The sequence below is a fragment of the Nomascus leucogenys genome, chromosome 21 (genome assembly GCF_006542625.1).
Source record: "Nomascus leucogenys isolate Asia chromosome 21, Asia_NLE_v1, whole genome shotgun sequence".
Taxonomy (NCBI): Eukaryota; Metazoa; Chordata; class Mammalia; order Primates; family Hylobatidae; genus Nomascus; species Nomascus leucogenys.
The window spans coordinates 79,833,775-79,857,148 of NC_044401.1; the positions used below are offsets into that span (position 1 = coordinate 79,833,775).

The 23,374-nt window shown below is 39.5% G+C and overlaps 1 protein-coding gene and 2 pseudogenes across 7 annotated transcripts in view; all 3 read left to right on the forward strand.

Annotated features, from left to right (window-relative positions):
* Nucleotides 1-23,374, forward strand: part of FHIT (fragile histidine triad diadenosine triphosphatase) — a 1,530,527-nt gene that overhangs the window by 537,293 nt on the left and 969,860 nt on the right. Inside the window, exon 5 of one of the 7 annotated variants that reach the window (XM_030801707.1) lies at nucleotides 20,517-20,588. The exons of the other annotated variants lie outside the window; for them this stretch is intronic. The gene's annotated coding sequence lies outside the window, so the exon portion shown is untranslated. The remainder of the gene's footprint in view (nucleotides 1-20,516; nucleotides 20,589-23,374) is intronic. 7 annotated transcript variants of the gene reach the window in all.
* Nucleotides 481-970, forward strand: LOC100590792 (annotated as a pseudogene).
* LOC105738807 lies at nucleotides 1,904-3,066 on the forward strand (annotated as a pseudogene).

A 23,374-nucleotide genomic window follows, 5' to 3' on the forward strand; every position in this document is an offset into this window, starting at 1 on the left:
TTGAGACTATTCATAAAAACTTGTCCAACAAAGTTTGAAAGATGAAAAATACATTTTCAGAAGCCTTTGTTAAAAAAAGGTGGGGGTGAAATAGGATGGGGAAATGGTGCATTTCATATGCAATCAGGCCAGGCGTGGTGGCTCACGCCTGTAATCCCAGCACTTTGGGACGCCGAAGTGGGCCGATCACCTGAGGTCAGGGGTTTGAGACCTGGCCAACATGGCAAAACCCCGCCTCTACTAAAAATACAAAGAAATTAGCCAGGTGTGGTAGCTCGCATCTGTAGTCAGAGCTACTCCGGAGACTGAGGCAGGAGAATCACTTGAACCCTGAAGGTGGAGATTGCAGTGAGCCGAGATTGTGCCACTGCACTCCAGCCTGGGTGACAGCGCGAGATTTTGTCAAAAAAAAAAAAAAAAAAAAAAAAGCAGGCTTTGTAGACGCACGCTGCCACTGCCGGGAGCCCTGTACTATCAGCCATGGTCACCCCCACCATGTACTTCCACATTGCCATCGACAGCGAGCCCTTGGGCTGTGTCTCCTTCAAGCTGTTTGCAGACGAGGTTCCCAAGACAGCAGAAAACTTTCATGCTCTGAGCACTGGAAAGAAAGGATTTGGGTATGAAGGTTCCTGCTTTCACAGAATTATTACAGGGTTTATATGTCAGGGTGTTGACTTCACATGCCATATGGCACTGGTAGCAAGTCCATCTACAGGGAGAAATTTGATGAGGAGAACTTCATCCTGAAGCATACAGGTACTGGCATCTTGCCCATGGCAAATGCTGGACCCAACACAAATGGTTCCCAGTTTTTCATGTGCCCTGCCAAGACTGAGTGGTTGGATGGCAAGCATGTGGTCTTTGGCATGGTGAAGGCGTGAATATCATGGAGGCCATGGAGCGCTTTGGGTCCAGGAATGATAAGACCAGCAAGAAGATCACCATTGCTGACTGTGGACAGCTCTAATAAGTTTGACTTGTGTTTTCTCTTAACCACCAGACCATTCCTTCTGCAGCTCAGGAGGGCACCCCTCCACCCCATTTGCTCGCAGTATCCTAGAATCTTTGTATTGTCGCTGCAATTCCCTTTGAGTTCTGTGTTTTCCTTGTTCCCTAGCTGGATTGCAGAGTTAAGTTTATGATTATGAAATAAAAATTAAATAACAACAAAAAAATGCAATCAAGTGTAATTGCTACAGTAGGTAGCTAGTCAGCTAGTCAGATATGAGTTGGGGCAGTAAAGGGACACCCCCCCATCCCACCAGGAATGTCAGGCGGCCATCAGGTGATGGTCAGGCAGTTGTTAAGATGGTTCTCTCAAATAATAATTGGTTGCAGCTGGCACCAGGGAACGACAGTCTCCCAATAGACAGAAGAAACCTAAAACTGGTGATCAGCAGCTTCCCGATAAGATCTCAGGAGGTGGGCGAGTGGGATCAAGTATGTGCACTAAGAGGCAAAATGGTGGAGTTTAACTGGTGTATGACCTTATAGGGACACTTGATAGGTAAGGGAAGCATGCCTCAAGTGAGTATGCATACAACTGCAGTAAACACACTGTGTTGTGTGGCCACCCAGCATGTGAACAGCCTACCCCATGGGAAGACTCAGGGGAGAAGGGAAGCAAGACCTTGGAAGTATGACAATATATGAAACCCCAAGTCAAAAGGTCAAACCATACACTTGATCTCTCAAGTCACCCACTTGGCCCTCTTCCAAGTGTACTTTACTTCCTTTCATTCCAGCTCTAAAGCTTTCTAATAAACTTTCACTCCTGCTCTAAAAGTTGCTTTGGTGTATCCTTCTGCCTTATGCCCCTCGATTGAACTCTTTCTTCTGAAGAGGTAAGAATTGAGGTTGCTGCAGACCTGTACGGATTCACTGCTGGTAACATTCTTTGATGACGCATGACTCGGATATGTTCGGCCAGTAACGTACTGCTGTCTTATTTTTGTATTTTACTTTTTAAAATTTATTTATTTTTGAGACGGAGTCTCACTCTATCACTCAGGCTGGAGTGTAGTGGCGAGACCCTGGCTCACTGCAACCTTCACCTGCCAAGTTCAAGCAATTCTCCTGCCTCAGCCTCCCGAGTAGCTGAGATTACAGGTGTGTGCCACCACGCTGGGCTAATTTTTTTTTTTTTTTGTATTTTTATTAGAGACTGGGTTTCACTGTGTTAGCCTGGATGGTCTCTATCTCCTGACTTCATGATCCACCCACCTCAGCCTCCCAAAGTGCTAGGATTACAGGCGTGAGCCACCGCACCTGGCCTGTCTTATTTTTCTTAACCCTAGACTTCTCTGTTCATTTATTTACAGTACCTCCCAGCACAAAAGGCATTTGAGTTTGCGTTTTTCCTAGGATTAGCAAAAAGTGCCAGGTAGGCGAAGGCAGTAGGGTGGTGATGGCGGCAGTGGCTCTAGAGGTCACAATCCGAGTCCTGGCCTCTGCTCCAGCCCCACTGTGGTGACGCTCGCTGAGCTGCTGTTGCTCCAGACCACTCTCCTGACCATGGTCTTGGGCTATTTCATCAGCATCCACGCACATGAGGAGTGCTTCAGTGAGTCACCTCAGGCACCAAGATGGGCCTCATCTTCGAAGGTGGCTTCCTGGGCATCAACGTGGAGATTACAGGACCTAAGAATAAAAGGATTTATAAAGGAGACAAAGAATCCAGTGGGAAATACACATTTTCTGCTCACATGGATGGAACACATAAATTTTGTTTTAGTAACCGAGTGTCCACCATGACTCCAAAGATAGTGATATTCACCATTGATATTGGGGAGGCTCCAAAAGGAGAAGACATGGAAACAGAAGCTCACCAGAACAAACTAGAAGAAATGATCAGTGAGCTGGCTGTGGCCATGACAGCTGTACAGCACGAAGAGGAATACATGAAAGTCTGGGAGAGGACACACAGAGCCATTAGTGACAACACAAACAGCCCAGTCGTCCTTCGGTCGTTCTTTGAAGCTCTTGTTCATGACACTGGGACACATCTACCACCTGAAGAGATTTTTTGAAGTCCAGAGGGTTGTTTCAAAAGCCTCTTCCTGATGATTCCAAACTCATAGTTTACTGTTTACCAAACACCTTGGCGATAATGTCATAAGCCATTAATTTCTGTGTTTTAATTTTCTGAACTATACAGTCACAGCTTATGTTTCTTTGTGATTAATAGAAATTGGAAGAAAACACCTTTTTAGGAAAGTCATAGTGAAAATTTGACAATTGATTGGCATAATTTCCTAATTGAATGCTGCCTCCTTTATATAGGTCCTTTCAGAAATTAAACACTGGAATTGAAATATAGGAATATAGTTTTTTTTAAAAAAAATCTTCTTTTCCTTTTGTTTTGATAATAAAATGCAGTTTGTTCAGGAAATCAGCACAAAGCCTGATAGTACTTTACTGAAATAACTGTATTCTGTGGATTCCCTCATTCTGTGGTTTAAGCTATTAAGGATTCATTTTGTTGAGCCCTTATGAGAAACAATAGTATGAATCCTGACATTTTCTATGCATGCTCATGGCAGAGCTCTCTGGCTTGGGCATATGCTGCCAGGCTGGGCACTTTTACACTTTGTTTTCAAGTTTTGCTTTTAAAGGTAAGACTTGCCCCAGCACCTATTTTCCCCCATATATTTTACATTGAACCTTAGGACTCAGTTGCCTCCACTTAAAATTGATGACACAAGCAGACTACGACCGTCTTTTGTTTTTTGTTTTTTTTGCATAACTTTCTAAATGGTCTCTGTTAAAGCCAGTTCTCTGGTCATCCCAGTGAATGGTGGCTCTTTTTCTTTCGACACTGGCACATCCACTTTCTCCACTCTTGGAATGTAGGAAGTATGCATTCATGTAATTGGAAAAATCTGAATTTCTGAAGCCAAAGGGTTAAAGCCTCTTAAATTTCATTGCAGTGATACACAGCCGCTATTTTATTTTTGATCCGTGGCCTTTGGGCCACTGTTTAACCATGGCACTGAACATCAGTGTCAGCACTAGGATTTTCGTTTTTGTTTCTCTTGGGTCTTTCTTTATCAGCATATGTGAATTTTGTTTTGTGTAAAACGAAATGACTTTCTCTTGTTCTCTGATAATGGGTTTAAAATTAAAGGAGCATCTGGTCTTGATGTGGGGATGATCCAGGATTATGTTGTGACTGATGTATATTAGTTACTTGTATATTTTTGGAGATCTTTGCAAGGGGAAAACTACAAGTAATGAGTTTTATATAAGTAATTTAAATTTGTTACAGGTTTTCAGGTTTAGGATAAGCAACCTTGGGTGAGAACGCTTATGACACTTTGTTGATAAGGTGACTGTTTCACCTTAGGACAACTGTTGCATGCCAGTTGTGTTTGTGTGTGTGTGTGTGTGTGTGTGTGTGTGAAAACACTTCAAAATTGATTTAAAAGATGTAAATTTTAAATTGCTTGTATATCTAGTATGCCCCAGATTCAGTAAACAATAAACAATTAAAAAAACAAAGCAAAACAAAATAAAACAAAATAAAAACAAACAAACAAACTGCCAGGTAGAATTTAATGGGAAGAGTAAAGAGGGTAGTAGAAAATTTCAATCTGGCTGGAATAGAAACGATTGTTTTTATCTCATTTTACTTGCAAAGACTTGAAGGAAAGGCTTAAATGGTAAACTGAAGAATTTAGTTTTGACCTGTCTGAAAGGGTGCGTATTGAGGGTCAGAAGTATTGTTAACAGAAAGGTTAATGAGCATTAAAAGAAAGGAGTTAATGTGGATCTACCAGAAATGAAGTAACCAGACTAGTTTTCCTTTTGACAGGGTTATTGGAGTAGAAGATAAAGTCGAGTTTGAGAAATAGTGTATTTCAGCAATGTGTATGTATCTCATGGTGTTTTTGTGGTCAAGACTGAGAAATGTGACATAGTTGATAGCACAACCGTGAGAGCTGGTAGAAGAATTTTTACATTATGCACTACATGTTAAAGTTTTGCCACAATGTTTAAGCTCTGTTATGAAAATCAAAATAGGCATTTTCCTTCCTATTTGGTTATGGACATACTATGCTCCTTTTATTTATTTATTTTTGAGACGGAGTCTCTCCCAGGCTGGAGTGCAGTGGCGTGATCTCGGCTCACTGCAAGCTCTGCCTCCTGGGTTCACGCCATTCTCCTGCCTCAGCCTCCTGATTAGCTGGGACTGCAGGCACCCGCCACCATGCCCAGCTAATTTTTCGTATTTTTCAGTAGAGACGGGGTTTCACCATGTTAGCCAGGAAGGTCTCTATCTCCTGACCTTGTGATCTGCCCGCCTTGGCCTCCCAAAGTGCTGGGATCACAAATGTGAGCCACTGCGCCCGGCCTGTGCTCCTTTCGAATTACTGTTAAGTGAAGCAAATGATTTTATCCAAGTTTTAATTGATAAAATACATTTGGATAATATTTTAGTAATAGGACAAATGCTCTTTGATCTTTTGGATGAGCTTTATAGAGTCACATAGTAAGTTATATTTGCTTTCCTATAATGGGGCTCCTGCCTTATTCACGTTGTATATTGATATAGTTTTCTGACCATACAAACTCTACCACAGCATCATAGTGGAGTCACTATCTGCTTCTATTGCTGTTAGCTGGATTAGCCTTATCATAATTATGTCTTTGCCATAGCTGCTCTGGCTTCCCTATCTCTTTCTTGTTTATCTCAGTTAAAATATATAAAAGTGTATTAACATTTCGATACACTGAATTCTCTGGAGGTTTGTGCCCTATATTAAATTTTAGTTTCCTAACTATAGGGAAAGAGTAGAGGGACTTGGAACATTTCTGATACTGAGCTTTTATTATATTTTGAGCTTTTATTACATTCTGAGCTTTAAGGATCCATCTTTCTCAGTATGGGTAGAAGTGGGGAAACTGAAAGGGAAATTGTTTTCTGCATTCTCTATAATGGTTTTTATTTAAGAATGATAAAGCAATACTCACTAGGCCCAGACCAGTTCCACAACAGACAGTACTGAAAATCCCAGTGGAAATGCAGTGATGTTTCTGTATTGGGAGGAAATAAACTTCAAAATGTTATTTGGTGCATAAAGTTATTATAAATATATTGAAGACAGCATTGCCTAGTGTAAAAAGACTCAACTTGGAGTTAGGTTAGCCATGCTTAACCCTTATGTGTCTGTTTGCTTCTATTCTGAAACCATATAGAGACATTATTAGGAGGACAAACGTACTGCAGGGTTCAAGGTCTCACTCTACCTCTTAAGCAGGTCTATTAGCATTTTGCACATCCTTTTCCTCTTATATAAAATGGGAATAAAATAATAGTACTTACTTCATACGCCTTGGTTTAAATAAATTAGTTGTCATCTTTCAGGTACTTAGAGGGCTATATAATGTAAGACTCAATACATGTCAGCTATTAGTATTGTATTTATCATTAAGGACTCAGCTAGTATAGGGAAAGAGAATTAAACTTGACTGACTTTTCTGCCATAAAGTTATTTGAATTTGGAAACATCAACTGCTTATCTCATCTACATTTTCTCCACTGAAAACTGACCAGACTCACCCCACTACCCATCTGGGAAAACACTCCCAAGATCAAGTTGCTCTATAGTTTTAGGCTTTTCAAAGTTATTTTTTACCTGAATTTTGCCCTATAGACAAACACAGAAAGGGTAGTTTTGAAAATTGATGCCATCTATGATATTATTGTTTAATGATTCCTAATTTTCAGATTGGAAGTAATTGACTTCATATCTCGATTTCTAATCTGGTTCTAATTGACTTACTCCATCAATCATCTAGTCACTAATACAATTTTTGGAGTGTTGACAAAACCCTTTCAGCGATCAAATAAATCTTGATTGATATCTTGAGTGATAAGATTTCCTACCCTTTGTTGAGTTAGAAAAGGAGACCAATCCTTCGTTGTCAGCAACTTGATCAGAACTGGGAATGTCATCTACCAGTGCTAGATTTTGGCTTGTTTATTTTTGTATATTTTGCATATGTGCTTAGCTACTATTTGTTAGAATTTGCTATCCGACATTACTTGGCCTCCACTTTCCAGTGCCATTCCTTCCCTCAATTTCCAGTGCCATTCCTTCCCTCAATTTCCAGTGCCATTCCTTCCCTCAATTTCCAGTGCCATTCCTTCCCTCAATTTCCAGTGGCATTCCTTCCCTCAATTTCCGGTGCCATTCCTTCCCTCAGTTTCCAGTGCCATTCCTTCCCTCAATTTCCAGTGCCATTCCTTCCCTCAATTTTTTTAAATCACTTTTCCTGCTTGTTCTATGACCTAAGGAAAATTATTTTACATCAGTGAGCCTTAATATCATCATCTGTAAAATGAAGATAATGATTCTACCTATCTCATGGTGTTGGCAGGAAGATCATATAAGTTAAAGCATGTGTAGTGCTTAAAAGTTAATGAATGTTAAATGCAAGTGTAGTGCCTGGCACATACTAAGTACTAAATATCTGCTAGTTACTATTATTAGTAGTAGTAGTAACACCACTGGTAATAATGGCGGTACTGCTTCCTGATATAGCAAAATACTGAGCATATTCTGAAAATAGAAAAAAAACACCAATTGCAAAAGTTTTTATAAAGGCTCTCAGGCAGTTTGTCACATACATAGGTTCTGTGTTTTGGTACCTGTTACCTTAATTCGTATAGACAAAAATTACCTGAAACTATCTCTGGGAGTGATTCAAAAGATGCCGTAGACAACTGGATATCCACACACAAAAGAATAAAGTTGGATCCCCTACTTCACACTATATACAAAAATTACCTTAAAGTATCAAAGTCCTAAATGGAAAAGCTAAAACTATAACATTATTAGACAAAAACATAGGCATAAATCTTCATGACCTTGTGTTAGGCAATGGTTTCTTAGCTATAGTGCCAAAAGCACAGTAATGCAAAAAAAAAAAAAAAATAGATGAATTGGACATCCTAAAAATTAAAACTTTTATGCTTTAAAGGATATCATTGAGATAATAAACTAACCCACAAAATGGAAAAATGTTTTGCAAATCATATATCTGATAAGAAACTTGGATGTAGAATATGAATATAAAAAGGATTCTTACAAATCAATAATAAAAAGACAAATAACTCAGTTAAAATGGGGCAAATAGGTCTGAATAGACATTTCTCCAAAGAAGATATGCAAATAAATGGCTAATAAGCCCATGAAAAGATGCTCAACATCATTAGCCATCAGGGAAGTGCAAATCAAAACCATAATGAGATACCACATCACACCCACTAAGACGGTTATTAGCAAAAAGACAGATAAGGTTGGGCACGGTGGCTCATGCCTGTAATCCCAGCACTTTGGGAGGCCGAGGCGGGAAGATCACTTGAGGCCGGGAGTTTGAGACCAGCCTGGCCAACATGGTGAAACCCCATCTCTACTAAAATTACTAAAATTAGCCAGGCATGGTGGGGCATGCCTGTAATCCCAGCTACTCATGAGGCTAAGGCAGGAGAATTGCTTGAACCTGGGAGGTGGTGGTTGCAGTGAGTCAAGATTGCATCACTGCACTCCAGCCTGGGTGACAGGCTGTCTCAAAAAAAAAAAAAAAAGACAGATAATAGTAACTATTAGCAAGGATGTGGAGAAATTAGAACTCTGTTACAGTGCTATTGGTAAGTAAATGGTGCAGCTACTTTGGAAAACAGTTTGAAAATTTCCTAAAAAGTTAAATATATATATGACCCAGAAATTCCACCCTTAGGTATCTATTCAAGGGGAATGAAATCATATATGCGTAAAAAATTGTATGCAAATGGTCATAGTAGCACTATTCATAGTAGCCAAAAAGTAGAAACAACGCAAAGTTCCATTTACTGATGAATGGATAAATGAAATGTGGTATATCCATGCAATGAAATATTATTCAGCAATAAAAAGAAATGTAGTGCTGATACATGTTACATCATGGCTGAACCTTGAAAACATTTTGGTAAGCAAAAAAAGCCACTCACAAAAGACCACATATTGTATGACCCGATGTGAAGTGTCAAAAATAGGTAAACCCATAGCGGCAGAAACTCTGGTGGTTGCCTAGGGCTGGGTGGTTGGGAGAAAATGGGTAGTGACTGTAAATGGATATAGGGTTTCTTTGTGGGGTGATGAAAATGTTCTAAAATTGATTGTGTTCGTGGTTGCACAACTCTATGAATATAAATCTTGAATTGTACACATTAGATTGATTAATTGTATGATATGTGAATTATATCTCTAAAAAGCTGTTATAAAAACAAAAAAGAGATGCCACAGGGCTTGTTTTCTATGAAAGAAGCTTGAAGTATGCTAGAATTAATGCTTTGCTGGCTGCTACCACATACATTCTGCGAGGGCTTGGAGTTTAAGTCTTTGCTGTATCTAGAAATATAGGCGCACAAATAGAATGTTGAATAAGTCACTGTATTGGTGGTCCCCAAGACCACTCGCAAGGTTCTGTAAGTCCCGAGAAGGACCCCTAGGACTCAGCCTTGTTTTCTTCTGGTTCTGGTTTGCTACAGTGAAAGGCACAAAGTAAAATCAACATAGGGGAAAGGTGCATGGTGTGCAGTCTGGAGAAATCAGGAGTAAGCGTCCAAGAGTCCTCCTCCAGTGCAGTCACACAGGATGCTCTTAGCTCCTTAAGCAACAAGCTGCAACAACAAGTTTGAAGTGTTGCCTAGTCGGGCGCTCATTAGAGACTCAGTGCCCAAGGTTACTGCTGGGAGCTGATCTGCCTAGCACATACCCAAATTCCAGACTCCCAGAAGGAAAGCAGGTGTTGAGCATAAACCACACTGTTTGTACAAACAGGTGAGGCATAGTGGCCACTCTATAATTTAGGAAAAATGTCATATTAGTGTAGGGAACTGTTTACCAGCTCAAATTCCCAGCCGCTAACCAAAGGCCAACATTGCAGACAGGCCTTCTAAGGATAGGCCATGTGGGGCCTGCTCTGTGTTAACTCTTTCCTGCACAATGAATAGAAGAGTGCCAAGTTCCAAATTTCTGTATTATATGCAACAAGCCTATATGTGCAAGAGGTGTTAGGAGGAGGAGTCGGCATGTCATGGGAAGAGTGCTGCCTTGCACACAGCTGGCAATACAATCTATGCTCATCTCTAATGAGGAAGAAGAGTCTACAGGGGAGTCTGCCCTCTGGATTTTCCTCCCGATGCCCAGAAACAAGTGAATTAAGACTTAGAGTAGTCCAGGAATGGTTGTTCATGCCTGTAATCCCAGCACTTTGGGAGGCCAAGGCGGGCAAATCACTTGAGGTCAGGAGTTCGAGACCAGTGCCAATGTGGTGAAACCCCGTCTCTACTAAAACTACAAAAAGTTAGCCGGGTGTGGTGGCTCATGCCTGTAGTCTCAGCTGCTTGGGAGGCTGAGGCAGGAGAGTCACTTGAATCCTGGAAGCAGAGTTTGCAGTGAGCCGAGATCGTGCCACTGCACTCCAGCCTGGGCAACAGAGCGAGACTCCATCTAAAAAAAAAAAAAAAAAAAAAAAAAAAAAAGAATTAAAGTGACAGTTCTCAACCAGTATGATTTTCCCCCCAAGAGGACATATGGCCATGTCTGAAGACATTTTGTTGTCACAACTGGGGGTGGGGGATGCTACTAGCATCTACAAGGTGGAGACTAGGGATGTTTCTAAACATCCTACAATGCACAGGACAGCCCTTCACAGCAAAGAATGACCTAGGCCAAAGTGTCTCCAGTGCCAAGGTTGAGAAATCCTGCCTTAGAGAATATTTATAGTGCAGCTTAAGACAGTTATCTAGTGAATCTTCAAGGGGGAGTGAGACAGATAAGGTAATCAGGCAATAACTACCCCACCTTTTATGCCTGCCCCAACCCCTGCTCTCTTTTCTTATTTCTTGAAGTCTATAACCTGAAAATGATAAATTCTCCATGTATTCTGCAATATAAATGGGGTACTAGTAAAGGATGCTGTGAGCAGGATGAAGAAGGCACCCTCTTCTTTGAATATAATTGTGCTGGTTTTAGGGTTTTAGATGTGTTGCTCAGATGAGTGGCTCAGTCATTGACTCTGGAGGAATGTGCAAGGATAGAAATATCAGCCTTCATATTTTCATCACTGAATTCCTAATAGCTGAGAGTTATTCCTGACCATATAATCTCTGAGCCTTTCGTATTTACCACTGCTATTTATAGCTTCATTTCCTTCCTTCTCTCTTCATAGTATGTTTTGAAGTGGAAGCTAATGTGAATTTTGGTGCTCTCCAACTCCTAACTGGTATGTCTAACACCATCAGATTGAATTAATTTGAACTATTAAGCATGAAGTACATATTACCATGGAGCTGATTCCAGATGTACTATTGTTAGTTTAATTGTTATGGCTAATCATTGATTGTGGTTTTTCTGGGTGCTTGAAATAATAATAATAATAATAATACTCTTTTTTATAGTGCCTTTCATTTGTGGATCTTGAAAAGCCTGTGTCCTGGAACCACTTATTGTAAAATTGTCATTATCTGTGTATTCTCATTTGGCTGAAGTTCGGGGAGGACTGTGCCAGTGTATGATTTTAAAAGCCAAGAAAAATTTATATTCATGAATCATGCTTTTTTGTTGTTGTTGCAATTTACCACCTTGGAGGAACAGGGGGAGGGGGAATTTAGCCCACTGGGATATTATTTCCAGAGAGCAATTCTGTTCCTTTTATAACAATTCTGAGGCCTTTGTGTTGGCTTGGTATCAGCTCTGACTTGGTAGGTTATAATTGTAAATGGTTCTCAAATTGTATGAGGCCTGCGTTCTATGTTGTTTTTCAAACCAAGGCAGTGTGTGTGTGTGTGTGTGTGTGTGTGTGTGTGTGAAACCCTTAAAAGAGATAAAGCTTCTTTGGCAATATCACATTTTGAAAAGTTCAAAATGAGTGAGAAATACAGTACGAATATGTGTGTTCTTAATCATGTTTTTACATAGCAGAAGGTTGGTTATTTGGAAGAGGAGGCCTTTAAAGTACAGTGTGGTCTCCTGACACTCTAAATACGTGAGTAGAGAAGAAGACAGAAGGTAAGGGCAAATGCTTCCCAGCTCACCTATTTCTTGGTGCCTGATGGAACACTCAGGAGTTCTCACCTTTTTTTTAGCAGTTGGAATTAATTGCTCCCACAAAGCAATTGCTTCAACAAAACAATTATGACAGATTTATAATGGAGTCCTGATGAATTTCGTTAAGTCATCACTTAACCCAAAGGGCCAGAGTCATCTTCACGTGTTACCATACTTCCTCCCAACAGTAGTTCGGGCAACTTGGATTTTCCCAGAAAGGTTTTCTTCTGGCTTGGGTAATAGATGGAGAGTTTTCCCACCATCTGGCTGCTGTCAAGGGGCTAGGGGAAATGAATTGCCAGATTTTTACTACATGTATTCATATTATTGCCCCTTTCTGTGGGCCACAGACTCATGCCATGATTAATGAGGACTCTTCTTGACGCCCAGTATGCTATTCTCTGGAAGGCTGGGAGACCACAGTGAGACAAAGAGTAAAGCAGTCACACTTTGGCTGTACGTTGGAATCTCCTGTAGAGTTTTAAAATCCTCAGGTGCCTGGGTCCCACCCCCTAGAGATTCTGACTTAATCGGTCTGTAGCAGAGCCTGGACATTGAGAAGTGTAACATTTCCCAGGTGATTCTAATGGTTAGCCCCTGTTAAGTACTGCTCGGGGTCTAGTTTTTAGAAAGACTAATATTCAAAATATATTACCACTGGTACTGCATTAAGCTTTTGCTGTCTACCAGGCACTGTGCTCAACGATTTATAGGTTTCAACCCATTTGATTGTCACAATAACCATATGAATGAACATTCATTAATTCCTTCATTTATTCAACAAATATTTATGGGGCACAGGCAACAGGTCAGGCAGTGTGTTTGGCTGCTGGGTAGGAGGCTCAGGGAAAGCTTTCAGAGGGATGACATTTGAGCTAACATCTAAAGATTGAGAAGGAGTTAACCAGGTAAAGAGTTGGAGGGAAGGCACTGATGAACAGGAGGATGGTTTTGCAAATATTCTGTATTGGGAAGGAGGATGGCTAGTTCAAGGAATGGAAAAAAGAATTTACCAGTGCTTCTGGAGCAGAGGAAACCAGATGGAGCATCATGCAAGATAAGATATAGAGGTGGGAAGCAACCCCCTCAACAGAGGTTGTAGTTCTGTGAAAGGCTTTTGGCCTTTATTTTGAGAGCTCGTGGAAGCTCTGATCACATTTGCTTTTCCTGGGAGATTTCTCTGGTTGCAGTAAGTAAAACAGAATAGAAGGAAGCAAGAGGAGATGCATTGTAATGAGTTGAGTGGCCATTGCAGGAGATCTGGAGAGAAATGAGAACAGCCTGGACTAAGGTAATGAAGGGAAAGAGACAGGTAAGGACATTTGAGTGGACCTTAGGACGTGAGGATGGATTCAAAGGAGTAGACGATGAATGCCATCTCCAAGTTTACTATTATTCCCTCCAATTTGCAGATGAGCTAGTCAAAGCGTATGAGAATTTGTGTAGTTCTTCTCAAACTATAGTGTGACGCTCTTGTTGAAATGTAGATTCTGATTCAGTAGGTTTTCAATGGAGCCCGAATTTCTGCCCTTCTAGGAAGCCCCAAATGCTGCTGATGCTGCCAGTTCATGGACCATACTTTGATAATCTAGGGCTCAAAGAAGAGAAATAACTTCAGATGTAGTAGAGTGGCGCCTGCATGTGGACCCTGTCTGTCTCCCTACAAAGACCATGATCTTAATCATAAACTCTACAGCTCCTAAAAGATGGAGAGTTGTACAGCAGGCTAAGAAATTTGGGTTTTACCTGTAGGTGACTGGCAGTCATTGAGAATGTGCAAACAGACAGAGGTCCAATAAGAAAGTTTATGTTATGGTTTCAGGATATTTCCTATAAGTTATTTTTAGCATAGATTTTTAAGGCCAAATTGGAGTGTAGTTAAAAGGAAAAAAATAGCAGGCCTCCAAACTTTTAAGTAATAGAGATGGTTTATTAGATCATCTACCCTGTAATGAGGGTAATAATTTGTTCTTATTTAGTGTTTCTTGCCCAACCATCCCAGGGCACTTTACTAATAAGCATCATCTTTCTTTCAGAGCTAAGGCCAATGGAGAGAGGCTAAGGGACTTGATATAGTGGGGCTGGCTGTTGGGCATGCCTTCACCACTTCTGTGGCATCTAGATTGTTCTACCACAGTTCAGGTATACGGCTGAGCATTTGCCTTAATTGTTTGACCTGTCTGTATCAATATTTCCCGGGGTGTGTCCCAGAGAACTCTAGCCCAGTGAGAAGCTAAATAAAAAAGCATCAAAGTATTAGAAGTTTGAAAAATGCTGCATGCTTTTTTCTTCTTGGAGAGGTGTAATGCACATTAGTACAGAAGGGCTCTGAGAAGTTCCACAGTCAAAAAAATTTGTTTAATTCTGTGTAACTCATGGTTTTTCAAATTAATTGGACCTGAGAATGACCAACTTTTTTCTCTCTCCCAACTCTTAACATTCCATTAAAGAGTTGTTCTGTCTGATAGAGTTTATGAAATGCTATTCTGTAATCATACATAACTATAATCTTTGAATGTATCAGTATCGGTTGCCTGGGGCTGTGTTCTTTTCATGAGTGACTGGCAGATTTGGCGTTTTCCCATCTAGGACAACATTATAACCTAGTTTTTACTTTGCCTTTCCTTAAGCCCAGTGCCCTTACAATTGTTAAAATACATGTCTCTACTTCGGTGGTTAGCTGGAAGGAAAATCACTGATTTATCTACATGTTTCCCTGTTGTCTGGAAGGGGTCAGTTTTGCTTTTGTTTCTTTGTTTCCATGTGTTTAATTCCATTTTGGCAGCCATAGAATGTTCCTGCCCACTCTGTTTCATGTGAAAGATCCCAGGAATAGGATCATTACCAGACATGACATTTACATTGAGTCATTTTTTTATGTTAAGTGCATAACATGAAACTTTGAATGGTTTTTAAAATTCTGAGTCAGTTTGGTAATTTGACAGTAAACTAAGTTCATCTTTTCTCTTGAAGAATCTTGCATAAGATAAAACCTCTTAAAAAATCAGACTGTGTGTAGTAAGCATTCATATAAAACCACAAAAATATGGCTAAATAAATTTCAAGATGTTGGTGGAATAACATACAAGGTTGAGATCCAATACCATATTGACAGAATGAAAACAAATATAACAACAGAAAACTACGGAAAGTTGCATTTAAAAAAGCATTGGTTATTTTAAACAACAAATTTATAGCTGTTGAATAGACTCTGTCCAAATGATGCCTGAGTTTCCTAAGCCGTGTGTGTGTTGTCTTCAGCTTTTGTTGAGTTGATTTCTTGTAGACAGCTATACCATTTTTAGTCTAGAAAAATGGCTCTTACATTTTGGTAGGTGGCAGAATTGGCTATGTATTTCCTTGAAAATACAGATGCTCAGGTTTCTAATTAGGTAGTTCAAGCATGGCACAAAGAAATTTGTGTTTTCAACCCTAAGGCAGGTAATTCTGATGCACATAAAGATGAAGAACAACTGCTTTAGAACACTTAAAGTTCTGCTATAACCAAGATTCACATAAGCAATTTCTTTAAAATGCAAACTTCAAGCTCAAATCTTCGCTAACTGTATACCTTTGTGCAAGGTGTGCAGTGTACAACCTGCACTGCTGCTCAGGTAGCCCTGCCTCCTCCTCAGATACTCTGTTTGAGTAGGCCCATGATGGGATTCAGGAACATGCATTTTCTCCCCAGCTTTATTAAGGTATAGTTGACAAATAAAACTTGTATATATTTACAGGGTAAAAAGTGATGTTTTGATATATATATATATATTGCTAAATGATGAAATCAAGCTAATTAACATATCCATCATCTCATAAATTTTTGTGGTGAGAGTAGATCTTAAATGCTACTCTCTTAGCAATTTAAGATCTAACCTCTTACCAATTTTCAAGTATAAATTATTATTAATTATACTCATTATGCTATATAATAGATCTCCGAAACTTACTTATCTTGCTTAACTCAAACTTTGTACCCTTTGACCAATGCCTCCCCATTTTTTTCCTCTCCCACACCCCAGCCCCTAGCAACCAACATTCTACTACCGGCTTCTATGAACTCAACTTTTTTAGAATCTACGTATAAGTGAGATCATGCAGTGTTTGTCTATTTGGCTTATTTAACTTAGCATAATGTTCCCCAGGTTCATTCGTGTTGCAGATGGCAAGATTTCCTTCTTTCTAAATGCTGAATAGTATTCCATTGTATATACAGTCATGTGCCATGTAACAATGGTCTGGTCAATGACAGACTGCAGATATGAGGGTGGTCCCTTAAGATTATAATGGAGCTAAAAAGTTCCTATTGCCTAGTGACATTGTAGTGTGCTAATATCATAGCGTCACGAATTACTCACGTGCTTGTGGTGGTGCTGGTGTAAACAAACCTACCGTGCTGCCAGTCGCATAGCACATACAATTATGTACAGTACATAATACTTGATAATGACAACAAATGACTGTTACTGGTTTATGAACCACATACCATGCTTTCCATTATTTTAGCATGTACTTCTACTTATTAAAGAACAGTTAACTATAAAACAGTCTCTGGCAAGAACTCCAGGAGATATTCAGAAGAAGGCACTGTTTTCATTGAAGGTAAGAACTTCATGCCTGTTACGCCCCTGAAGACCTGCCAGTTGGATGAGATGTGGAGGTGGGAGACAGTGATATTGATGATCCCATCCAGATGTAGGCTTAACCTAATGTTTGTGTTTTTGTCTTAGTTTTTAGCAAAAAAAGTTTAAAAAGTAATACAAATATTTAAAAATATAAAAAAGCTTATAGAAAAAGGATATAAACAAAGAAAATATTTTTGTGCAGCTGTACAATGTGTTTGTGTTTTAACCTAAGGGTTTTTGGCACGTGCGCGCATGTGTGTGTGTGTGTGTGTGTGTGTACATTTTATTGAGACAGTCTTACTCTGTTGCCCAGGCTGGAGTGTAGCGGTGCGATCTCGGCTAAACTGCAACCTCTGCCTCCTGGGTTCAAGAGATTCTCCTGCCTCAGCTTCCTGAGCTGGGATTACAGGCATGCACCACCACACCTGGCTAATTTGTTTGTATTTTTAGTAAAGACAGGGTTTTGCAATGTTGGTCTCGAACTCCTGACCTCAGGTGATCCGCCTGCCTTGGCCTCCTGAAGTGCTGGGATTACAGGCATGAGCCACCGTGCCCAGCCAAGACCACATTTTGAATCTAGAACTACCATGCTCAAAGGGTGCTTTACAGACTCCTGGTGATCCCTGAGATCCTTTCAGGGAGTCTGCAAGGTTGAAACTATATTACTGTAATACTAAGTTGCTCTTTTTTTCACTATGTTAATATTTTCATTAAAGATGCAAATGTAATGTTTTTTAAAACTACTGGCACCATAGCATGAATCAAGACAGTGGCACCGAACTGTACTTTTGGCCTTCCATTTTTTTTTTTTTTTTTGAGACGGAGTCTCGCTCTGTCGCCCAGGCTGGAGTGCAGTGGCGCAATCTCGGCTCACTGCAAGCTCCGCCTCCCGGGTTCACGCCATTCTCCTGCCTCAGCCTCTCCGAGTAGCTGGGACGACAGGCGCCCGCCACCACGCCCGGCTAATTTTTTTGTATTTTTAGTAGAGACAGGGTTTCACCGTGGTCTCGATCTCCTGACCTCAGGTGATCCGCCCGCCTCGGCCTCCCAAAGTGCTGGGATTACAAGTGTGAGCCACCGCGCCTGGCCTGGCCTTTCATTTTTTACTGCCATGCACTATGGTTAAAAAAAATAAAAAGTCACCTTTTTCTAAGAATATCCTTGATGAAAAGTAAAAATTATTAATTTAACTGCATTTTGATTGTTGAGATTTGTTTTTTGTTTTTTTTAGTGTTCTGTGTGCTGAAATGAGAAGTATGCAGAAAGAACTGCTGCTGCATACTGACATATCGCAGTTGTCTCAAGGAAAAGCACTTGTGAGACTGGGTTGTGAAATGAACCGGCTACCTTTTATATGGAACACTATTTTTCTACATGAAAGAACCATTGAAAGACAAAATATAATCATGCAAACTCAAGTATTTAACATATTTTCTTTAAAATGCACAAAGTGAGTCTATCGCTTTAAGTAAACCATTGGCCAATATTTGTTGATAGTGATAAAATTCAAGCTTCTAAGCAAAAATTCAAATTTTGGGAAACTTGGATATGCCACCATGAGCTTGACCACTTCCCAATACTTAAAGATTTTTTCTAATAAAAGGTCAATGCTGATATTGCAAATGTAATTCTCTTTTAGATCATGCAATGAAAGGTGTCAACATTTGGAAGATCTGCATAATCCAATGAACCACTATTTTTGTCCACAGCAATGTGTGCTGTTACAAAATTTCGCATGGAGAAAGGATCCATTCGAAATGCCACATAGACCATGAATTTTTCACATAACAGAGCACTAAAAATTTCTTGATGTGGTTTCGGGTTCTACACTGCAAATGACTTTTAAAGAAACTACCATTTGTTAAGTTTTGATGCAGTATTAGAGAAAAACATCCAGTTACTTGAAAAGGCTATTAAAATGTTCCTTCTAGATTTTCTTGGCACACTTCAACCCTAATAATATATCACAATACAATGCAGAAACAGGAGAATCCACCTGTCTTCTATTAAGCTAAATATTAATGTGATGTTGAGACAATGCCACTTTTCTCACTAGCTCTTTTCTTGGGAAAATATGTGTGTTTACATGTAATGGGTTAGTATATTGTCATTTTAAAATAAATTCATAGTGTTTTGAAAGTTTTCTGTTTTAATTTCTAACATGGTAAATATAAATAGATATAACCAACATAACCACAAACTCTTTGGGGCCTTCCACAATTTTTAGGAGTGGAAATGGATCCTGAGACCAAAATGTTTGAGAACTGCTGACCTAGAGAAACATTCTCTAAAGTACGTTCCATAGAATGCTCTGCCTTGCAATGCTCTATAGAAACCCAGTTGCCAGAAACAAAGGCAATACAAAGCAGGAATAATTTGTGGTTGAAGAAGTTTACAAATGTTACTAGCTACAGCCCCCCATGGAGATTACAGTTGGTAATAGCACATTAAAAGTTCAACTTGAACTTTGTTCCAATATCACTCTTTCCCAAACTCTTTTGTCCACAAAAACATTTTCCCATGGAATAAAATTTGGGAAATACTGTTCCCTTGCCAACAATGAGTCTTAACATTTTAAATATATTGCAAAGTGATGGATTAAAAGTGGTATGTCATCATTAATTGGCTCCTAAAGTCTGGAATTTTAATTTTAGGGCCAATCATGTTTTCTATAGAACAGCCTCCAGACAGTAACTTCTCTACTCAAGCCACCAGGGAGGTAAAAGGTTTGCCAATTACAGGATAGGGTTTCACTACATTCGCCTTTTTCAGTTCAAGAAATCAGATTGTTTATCAGGTCTCAAAGACAGGCAAATTCATGCAAACCAGTGATGGTAAAAATATGTCATGGGTGTCACATATCAACGAACTTGGGAAGGGTTTCTATAGGGGATGAATACGACTAACTCAGCAGGCTGCTGGCATTACTTGAAATGAATGTGCTTTTGGTAGGAGCTGATTTCGTCTTTCTGTGTAATGGTTACTCAATCATACATGCTCTCTGGTTTGGTTTCCTCTGGCAAATTGCCCATTAGTAAGGCTGTGTAAATAAGCAGGGTCTGTTTTACCACCAGAGATCTTTCTCCTAGTAAATAATGGTGAATTCTAGCTTAGGAATTGGTTTGCTGATACTAATTCCATAATTACTAGGATAAAATTATACTTGAATGTAAGCCTTGCCAACCACTGTATTTTCACTTTGAATCTATACTAAGAAATAAACAGAATGTGAGTTAAATGTGTGTTTATGAAGATGTTCACTGGAGCATTATTTATAATACCCCAAATTGAAATCAACTAAAATGCTGACAAATGTGGAAATAATTGAAAACTATAGCATATTCACATAACAAAATGCCATACAGAGTTTTAAAACTCTGGCTTTTGAAGACTGTTTAAAAATATAGGACAGTAGGCTGGGTGCGGTGGCTCACGCTTGTAATCCCAGCACTTTGGGAGGCCGAGGCAGGTGGATCACGAGGTCAGGAGATCGAGACCATGGTGAAACCCCATCTCTACTAAAAATACAAAAAATTAGCCAGGCGTGGTGGCGGGCACCTGTAGTCCCAGCTACTCGGAGAGGCTGAGGCAGGAGAATGGCGTGAACCCGGGAGGCGGATCTTGCAGTGAGCCGAGATTGCGCCACTGCACTCCAGCCTGGGCAACAGAGCAAGACTCCACCTCAAAAAAAAAAAAAAAAAAAATATATATATATATATAGAACAGTATACCCAAAGTAATATCAGGAAGATAAAAACATCATGATATATTTTGTTGGACTGTTTTCCAGAAAGGACATTCCAATTTACATCCTCACCAGCACCTGTTTGGGAGTGCTTCTCTCTCTGCATTCTTGCCAACTGTGAGTGTTATTTTAAACAATATTTTCTAATCTGATACGATAAAAATGATATGTCATTCTTTCATTAAGAAGACACCCAAAAGGGAAGACAGAGCAGTGATTGGCACTTCCAGAAGAGACTGCTGGACTCTAATTGCTACCTTGTAGGCAGAACTTTTGGCTGCATTGACTGTAGATGGGCTCCCTCTGATTACCGACATCTGACATCTCCTGGAAGAGAGTTCTAGAGCCTAGGGAAGTGATTTGGGCCTAGAAATTAAAAATAACGAAGAAAATTCCACCTAGTTAAAGTTTTAGTCATTTATAATTTATCCTTGGATAGATTCAATAAATACTCTGTTAAGGTCATCTCCATCCATGTGTAAATCCCCCAAATAAACATTTAATAGACTTAGAGGCAGAGAGATAATATATGCCTGTCAGTCTCGTGTGTCAGTGGCTTTGCCATTATAAAGTTATAGTAGATCATAGAATCATCTGTCAGGTGATTAAATTGTCATCATGGTTTCAATTTTTCACATCCTTTACTTAAGAGCATGTATGCAAAAGGTTTGCAGAGTGCCCGTGGGCTTTTTGGAGCTACTAAAGGGACTCATTGCCTATTCCATTCCCTGCCACTTACCGCAGAGGTGCCAGTCATGCCTACAGAAATCTTTTGTCATAGTCACACTGCAACTGGGTAGATTATTGAAGGAAATGTCAAAAATGTAGCCATGTGAAAAGAATCAGAAGGCAGTGTTGTTATTCAAAGAGTTTGCTTCCGGCTTAGGCTCCTGTCTGCATGGAGCAGGCTGGATGTCTAATTTCAGCAGTACAATTAATTCTCGGACAAGATGAGGAAAGATATAAGTGCCACAACTGTATAACTTGGAAATTGCTTCACTAATTCATGTGCTTATTTTCTTTGCAATTTCATCTGAAAGCATCTTTTGATGGCTTTTTGATGTTGTTGAATGTTTAAAATCTTTTGAATGATGAAAATGGACAAAAACAGAATTCAGCAAAATGTAAATGAATCAGACCAAATGGGATGCAAGAATATATTGTGCAGATCTGGAATGGAAATAGAAATATTTGTTCTTCCTTTTTGAGGAGAATTATAAAACTTTCCATAGTGTGTCAGACACAGTGTTTCACCTTTTCTGTTCCCAGACGTTTAAAAGGTGACAAAATGCTGTTTTAAAATGTCAAGGTAATTATTGTTCATTCTGATAATAAATTAAGTGTTCATTCTAACACAAAGACTTGTCCTCTAACCCTGATTTCAACACCACTGTGAATTTATTTTTTAAAATAATGATTCCACTTTCAATGTTTTTACTTTTGCACCTTTCTTTTCTTTTTTACTTAAGGTTCTGGGTTACATGTGCAGAACGTGCAGGTTTGTTACATAGGTATACATGTGCCATGGTGGTTTGCTGCACCCATCAACCTGCCATCTAGGTTTTAAGCCCCACATGCATTAGGTGTTTGTCCTAATGCTCTCCCTCCCCTTGCCCCCCAACCCCCGACAGGCCCCGATGTGTGATGTTCCCCTCCCTGTGTCCATGTGTTCTCATTGTTCAATTCCCACTTATGAGTGAGAACATCGCTGTCTGGTTTTCTGTTCCTGTGTTAGTTTCCTGAGAATGATGGCTTCCAGCTTCATCCATGTAGTGCTGTCTCTTATTATAATTATGATAATATCCTGGATGTAGATGTTAAAGAATATTCTGGACTGCGTCGTGGAAAATAGCTATTGTCTGTTAAATAAAAGATGCCAGGACAATGGCCTATGTGTGGCTTGAAATACATTTTTGAGGAGGCTGTAACAAAAAAAAATATAGTTCTAATATATTCTTATTCAAAGGAAGGATGATTTTCAACCTTTATTATATGACAGCGGTCACAGTATTAAGAGAGTCAGCTAGGACTTGCTGGGATGGTGTGTGGAGGACAGCTGGAGAGTTGGTGGGTATGAGATGTATGTGTAGCTTCTTAACTGAGCTGTAGAATGTTTAGACTCCGTTCAGTAATTAAGTAGTGTTTTCAAGCTTTTGTGTATATGTGTATACACCATTTACACCTACAGGAGTATGTTCTTCAAAGCCTTGAACATATTTACTGGAAACTATGAATTTCAAAATAGTATTTTTCTCAAAGGGATCTGGTAATGGCATAAAACCACCGTAGCCAACTGATCCCTAGAGACCAACGTTGAATTTCAAACCTGAATTCAATAGAATTGCTTTTCCTTTTTGATTTTTTAAAAAAGTACATTAAATCTAAATTAGTGTCCTGTGTTTCTATCATCTTTCTCTTTCTTGTCTTATTTTTGTGACTCCTTTTTGCAACTTGGAGTGACAAGCCTTCACTTCATTAGCTTTGCTTGCCTGACTCTGAAACAAGGTGAAGGTTCTTATTTCCCTTTGGTCTCCATTTTCTTATCTGTAAAGAAGGTTATTGATGCCTTTAATGTTGCTTTCATCTCTGAAGTTCTACGTTTATGTCTCCTTCCTCTTTTATCCTGCTTCCATTATGGATTTACTGTGAGGATAAAATAAGAAAAGTGTCATGAAAGTAGTTTGAAAATTGTAATGCAGTGTAAAAATATAAAGTATGATTATTGCTATCTTGCATCATTCTCTGTGGCTTCTCTTATGTTTACAAGGTTGCATTTTCCAGGTGTGTAGTACCTTAAACTTATTTTTTTTTTTAATTCCACAGTGGACTTAACAGAGTATGAGCTAAAGAAACACCCATGGGTTGGTTCATTCTTCAGCCAGGGATGTTTATTTATCTCTTGG